Genomic DNA, 5,979 nt, shown 5'->3' with positions numbered 1-5,979 from the left:
CATATTGACATTTTTTTTTTTTTTTTTTTTTTGAGTCAACCCTTTATATTCTTATCAGCAATTGACAAATTTTCCAGGTTTGGAACATTAATTCCTATAAAATCAAGAACAATTACAGATATAAGGAAAGCCTTGCTCAAATTATTCTCCACATATGGTACACCTGGATTGATAGTAAGTGATAATGAACCGGCTTTACGTTCCGCAGAAATTAGAGGATTAGCTAGTAATTTGAATGTCCAGATGCATTTCGTGCCCGCGAATCATAGTGAAAGCAACGGACTGGTCGGAAGGTTTCACTCAACCATAGCTGAAATCTTTCGATGCATTAAACCTCAATACACAAATCTAAACAATAAAGAAATTTTCCTAATAGCTTGTACTCTTTACAACAATACAATACATTCAGCTACAAGATTGAAACCTAGAGAAATATTTTACGGTTTGGAAGATGGACACGAACGGCCTCTCGACATTGATTTAATGCTAGAAGAAAAGAACAAATTCTATGATGAGGTTATTTTGGCGAATGAAAGAACGCAAAATAAAAATCTAACCTACCATAATAAAGGTAGAGAAATACAACCTCCCATAGAAGAAAATAAAACAGTTTATAAACTGATTCAAGGAATTAAAGGAAAAACTAAAGAAAAATATCACCTGACCAAAGCTATTGAGGACAAAGGAAGAGTAATTATCGATAGGTCTGGACGGGAAATTCATAAAGAGAATATTAAAAGAATATGAACTAATATCTTTTTCTATTTTCAGGATGGACGTTTCATTAATCATTATCCTACTGTTCCTTCCCTTTTCCCACAATAAATTTATCCAATTACACGATATCACAAATAATCCTGGAGCGCTAACTTTAAGCGCGGGAGAGGGCAGAATTCAAGAAGGATACAATAGACTACTTCACACAGTAGATTTGCAAGAATTAGGAGTCACAATTGAAATACTGGAAAATTTAATACTGAAGGTTAATAGTTCAACAGGTGATTTTTCTAGGCTTATTTATATCAAGTTTAAGGAAATTAATAATACATACAAAGCCCTTCTCCCAAACATTCAAAGAAACAAAAGATCAATCGAAACATTAGGCAGTGTTTTAAAATTTGTTACAAGCAATTTAGACGCTGAAGATTTACGACACATTAATTCAAACATAGATGCTATTAAAAGATCTGAAAACAAACTAATGGAACAAAATAATAAACAGATTGTAATGAACCAAGAATTCAAAAATCGTATACAAACATTGACAAATGTAATATAACAGCATGAAAATGTCATATTAAAATTGAATACACAAAAAGGATATGTAATTACAGAAAACACTAAAATTTCCATACTTTTTCAGTTAGACATGGTGTTACAAACACTAAGAACAATAGAAAATACGATAGCACTTGCCAAATTAAATATTGTAACCAGACAGTTATTAACAATCAATGAACTTAAAATTGTAGCCGAACAATTAAAACAAGCAAATGTTAAATTAGACAGTTTAGAAGATGCATACAACTACCTCTCGATAACTGTGCTTTACCATGGACGCCATCTCATCATTAGCATCGACATCCCAAGGGTATCACCCATAATTTACGAAAGAATGATTATCGAAGAACTCCCAATCTTAAATAAAACCGTCAATATTGATCACCAAACAGTTCTAGTGCATTCCAACGAAACAATGGCAGTCTTAGCAGAGTTTGAACAAATAGCCAAAATCCATATTTATAAACGAAACCAATTGTTGAATATTACCAACGACTTGTGTGTTGCACCTTTAGTTCGAGGACGAAGTGGGAAATGCCCCTTCAAAGAAACACCACCCACAACAGAATATAAACTTCTGACTTATGGAACATTAGTAGTCAAAGCTACGCTAGAAAACGTTGTGATGAGCAGTACTTGTGGTATAAACCGAAAAGAACTCAAAGGCAACTACCTTATCATATTTCAAAATTGCTCTGTAATTATTCAGGACAGGCTATTCGAAAATCTAGAATTGCACTTCAACCACCCGATTATTTCACCTCTCGAAATAAATCAAATAGAAGAAACCTCATTAGAAAAATACTACAACACTTCATACTTACATGAAATGCACATTGAAAACAGAAAGCATTTGGATCCGCTGAAAATACACAATTTTTCATCGATTGGAGCAATGTTTGCCTTAACCATGATAATCATCCTTGTTACAATCTACAGAAGACGCAACGCGATAGCAACATTTTTTATAAGACGCACGGGACGTGCTTCTCTTGGGGATGGAGTAGTTAACGACGAAACTGCAAACCCAACTTGGAAACAAACGCCAACCGCCCCAAGCGTGTATCTCGCTTCATCAGCAGCATCAAACCTCCCACGAATAAACATCCCGTCAGCAACGCGGCCAGCCAGCCAGCCAGCCGTTCAACTATCAACGAATAACGCACAATCAGATATTCCGTCAACAAGGTGTCATATTCCGCCAACTACCCAACTATCGATGGAATGCGCAGCGAGACCGTTGTATGCTTAGTTTAGTAAACAAGATTAGGGAAGTTATAAAAAGGTTTCAACAATTTAGTAAACAAGATTAGGGAAGTTATAAAAAGGCTTCAACAATTTGAATAAAGAGCATTATAGTAGTAAACGTCGAGGAACGTAATCGAGTATTTTTTTTTAAAAACCCCGAAAGGCCATCGAAGGTCTTGATTTATATATATATATATATATATATATATATATATATATATATATATATATATATATATATATATATATATATATATATATATATATATATATAAAATTTGTGTTAAAAAATATAATATATAGATTATCAAAATGGAATTGGAATAAGATTTTTTCCATATATTTGCGATTTCTCTGAACCGTCATATTCGCTCGATTAATCGAATATTGAAAGACGATTATTCGAATGAATCGAATATTGAAAAATGCTCCAACGATTAATCGATAATCGAATAGATGAAAAATTTAGACATCACTATTGCCGACAACGGCATGTTTCTAAACAACACAACCGGAGATTCGCATCGCCCGCGTATCAGCTGGCCAGCCGACTCATACGGCGGCATACCTTCTTCTCGCACTCTCTTCGCGAGTGTGGTGTCACGCGCGTGCTGTAATTATGCTCTCTCAGTTTCTTCAGTTCGTGTTGGTCCAATCGTATCGTCTCTTCAGCTCGGTCGGTGGATTAGTTACCGTCGAGAGCTCGAACCGAACGGTTGATGTTGTTGTTTGTTAAGTATTGTCGCGCGCGCGTTTTGAATTCTATAGACCACTGTGTGCTCTGTCTGTTTGACTGCCTTTACAAACGGTGGCATTTCCTAATTTTTCGACAGTTGCTACTACTGTTGTTGATGTTGATGTTTGCCTCGTGACAGAATGTTGTCCGCCGCGGAGTTGTGTAGACAGTGGTGGGGTCGTAAAACCGCATCATATCCGCACCGTTCTTAGCGAGTAGAAAATGGAACGAAATCAAAACAAACATAAAGCAAGCCTGGTTTTGATTTTGTTTTCGCGCGTGCAAGTGTTTCGACGGCTATAGCAAATAGTGCAGACAGAAAAATATGCTGAAATTGGTGGCAAGTGTTAACGAGAAGTGAAGTTGCCGCTATCGGCCGAGTTGAAAGTGATGAGCTGCTGCCGTCTGCTCAGTATTCATGTGTTTGTTGACGCAAATGCCGGCTCTTCTATGCGAGGTTGTACATTTTAAGATATCCCTAATCGTTGTTTTTTCGACACACGAGGAATAAAAATCACGCGGAAAATTAATTGTCGTCGTGGGAAAAGCGCAATTGAAACAATAAAAATGTTGCGAAAAAATTCGGTGGCCAGATAATAGGGAAAATGAAAATTTCTAGAATTTGAAAATGCGTGTTGTCGGTGGATTCGAAATTGAAGTGAAATCAAGCGTGTGAAAAAATAGAATAAGTTATATATCTCTCTCTCTCTCGAATTGATTCAGTTGGAAAGTCGCGAAAAAGAATGCTGTGCTGTGTTCTAGCAGAGTGTGTTACCCACGCATTATGTCATTATGTGTAGGTGAACTTGCAGTGGTTTAGTTTTTTATGAGGTTTTCAGTGGAGCATATGTTATATTGATAAAGAAAACACCACTGGTGCTAATTAATTGGAGCAACACTACTGCTGCGGGGAGAAATAAACACCGGTAGGTACACCGTCGTAGTTTGTATTTTTTTTCATTCGGATGCTTCGAGGGGAACACATTACGCCTTATTATACATGAACGTGAGAAAATCCAACTCGTTATAAAATATGAGCTCGATGAAGTCTGACTTGAGCGTTTATGTTTGGTTCCTTTGGGTTTTATAAGCGTCGCCACTGCGAGAAGGGGTAAACGAATGCTAATTGAACCAGCAAAACTGCGAATCAGCGTCTGCAGCAAGTTATTTTTATTTAAAGGTCTTATTTTCATTGTTTTCCCGACTCAGTCGGAATGTTATGTACACATATCCGATTTCAATGAGAAAAAAAGCTAGGATGTGCGGTAGAAAAAATTCATCCGAGCAATATGTCACCGTTTGTTATTTATTCGAAGAAATCCGTAACACTCGCGGAATTCTGCTTTCGCTAATCCTTCTCGGCTCCCACAGGTGGATGAAGGATGAATAATGAACTTGGAATGGTATCGATTTGGAGCCATGAAGACGATGAAACTGAAATACGTGTCTTTAGGAGGGATGATGGATGATATTGTTTATAAATTGTGCCTGTGAAGCAAAAAAACATTCGTTGTTTAGGTTCAAGGGAATTGGAATGTATTGTATTTAAAAATGTTGTTTTGTGGATTTAGCGCAATTGTTTCATTTGATTTCAACAGGTGAAACTGATTCATGCGATAGTTATTCGATTCAACGTGTTGTTGAACGAAAACAACTTCACAAAGGGATCTAAATTGTGTTGGATCCTGTGATACCTGTGATACGAAGCCTACGAATGAATGCATAGCCATGTAGTTTTACCCAACATGGGAAATAGTTATAGTATTAACCAGGTTTGTGATTCATTTTTTGTGTCAAAAATTTACTCTCACGTAGAAGTGATAACGAAAGTTTTTCGCTGAATTTTTGATGTTCTTTCCATTTCCGGTCCAGTGCAATTGGAGAATTTTTATACGCAACAGCAACTGTGAACACTTCACTTATTGTTTTTAAGAGGCTTCGAACTATTCAGTTCATTCGCCTCTAAATAACTGTTACCTGTTACCACCACCAGCAGATCGGCAACCCTGCCATGCAGGACGACAATAGTTTAGAGATGCCTCGTCATGCTTAGCAATACTTGTCATGCTGATGAAAACAACAGAATATACAAGAGGATAATCGTAATTTATAATATTCGTTACGATCATTTTGCCATTTGGTTTGATCCTTTTTTCGCACTGAATTTGTAAGTAAATAAGAAATTAATGAACTGATGATGAAATAATGCATTCAAATAAAATTACAGCTTGAAGCTGTTTGTACTGCTGTCAGGAATTAGCGCGATTTATTATTCGAAAGAATAGTTACCCTTTCTAGTAGTCCATTTCATCATAACAAGGCTTACACCCAACCAAAACTTTAAAACCGTTGATTTCCCCTGTCCATATTTATGCTCTTAAAAAATGTGTTTCGAAAACATAAAATTAGAATTTTTTGCATGGATCACTCTAAGCGTAATTGCGGACCACATTTGCATAGTAGACACCAATGTATCGGTTCAAACATTTCCTGGAAATTTTTTTTTCATAATTGATAATATATTTTTGTGTCTTTACATATCAAAAATAGTAAAAAAAAGTAACCATTTAATGTGATTAATTTACATATGGTTAATGGAAGGCAAACTACGAAAAATGTACGGATTCTTCAAATTTAGCTCTCCTCTCTTATCTTCATGTATTCCTTTATTCCTCTTTTCTTTTTTTCTCTATGTATCTCTCTCCCTCTTCATC

At 36.0% G+C, this 5,979-nt stretch overlaps 1 protein-coding gene across 4 annotated transcripts in view; it reads left to right on the top strand.

The window, feature by feature from the left end:
• LOC129780610 (receptor-type guanylate cyclase gcy-5-like) overlaps positions 1-5,979 on the top strand; it is a 273,526-nt gene that overhangs the window by 78,931 nt on the left and 188,616 nt on the right. For 2 of the 4 annotated variants that reach the window (XM_055789067.1, XM_055789061.1), the window contains exon 1: positions 3,234-4,191. The exons of 1 other annotated variant lie outside the window; for it this stretch is intronic. The gene's annotated coding sequence lies outside the window, so the exon portion shown is untranslated. Of the gene's footprint in view, positions 1-3,233; positions 4,192-5,979 lie in introns of those variants that run through there. One more of the 4 variants, XM_055789062.1, reaches the window with a different exon arrangement.

The sequence above is a fragment of the Toxorhynchites rutilus genome, chromosome 3, assembly GCF_029784135.1.
Source record: "Toxorhynchites rutilus septentrionalis strain SRP chromosome 3, ASM2978413v1, whole genome shotgun sequence".
NCBI lineage: Eukaryota > Metazoa > Arthropoda > Insecta > Diptera > Culicidae > Toxorhynchites > Toxorhynchites rutilus.
This window is presented reverse-complemented; position numbering and strand designations above follow the sequence as displayed.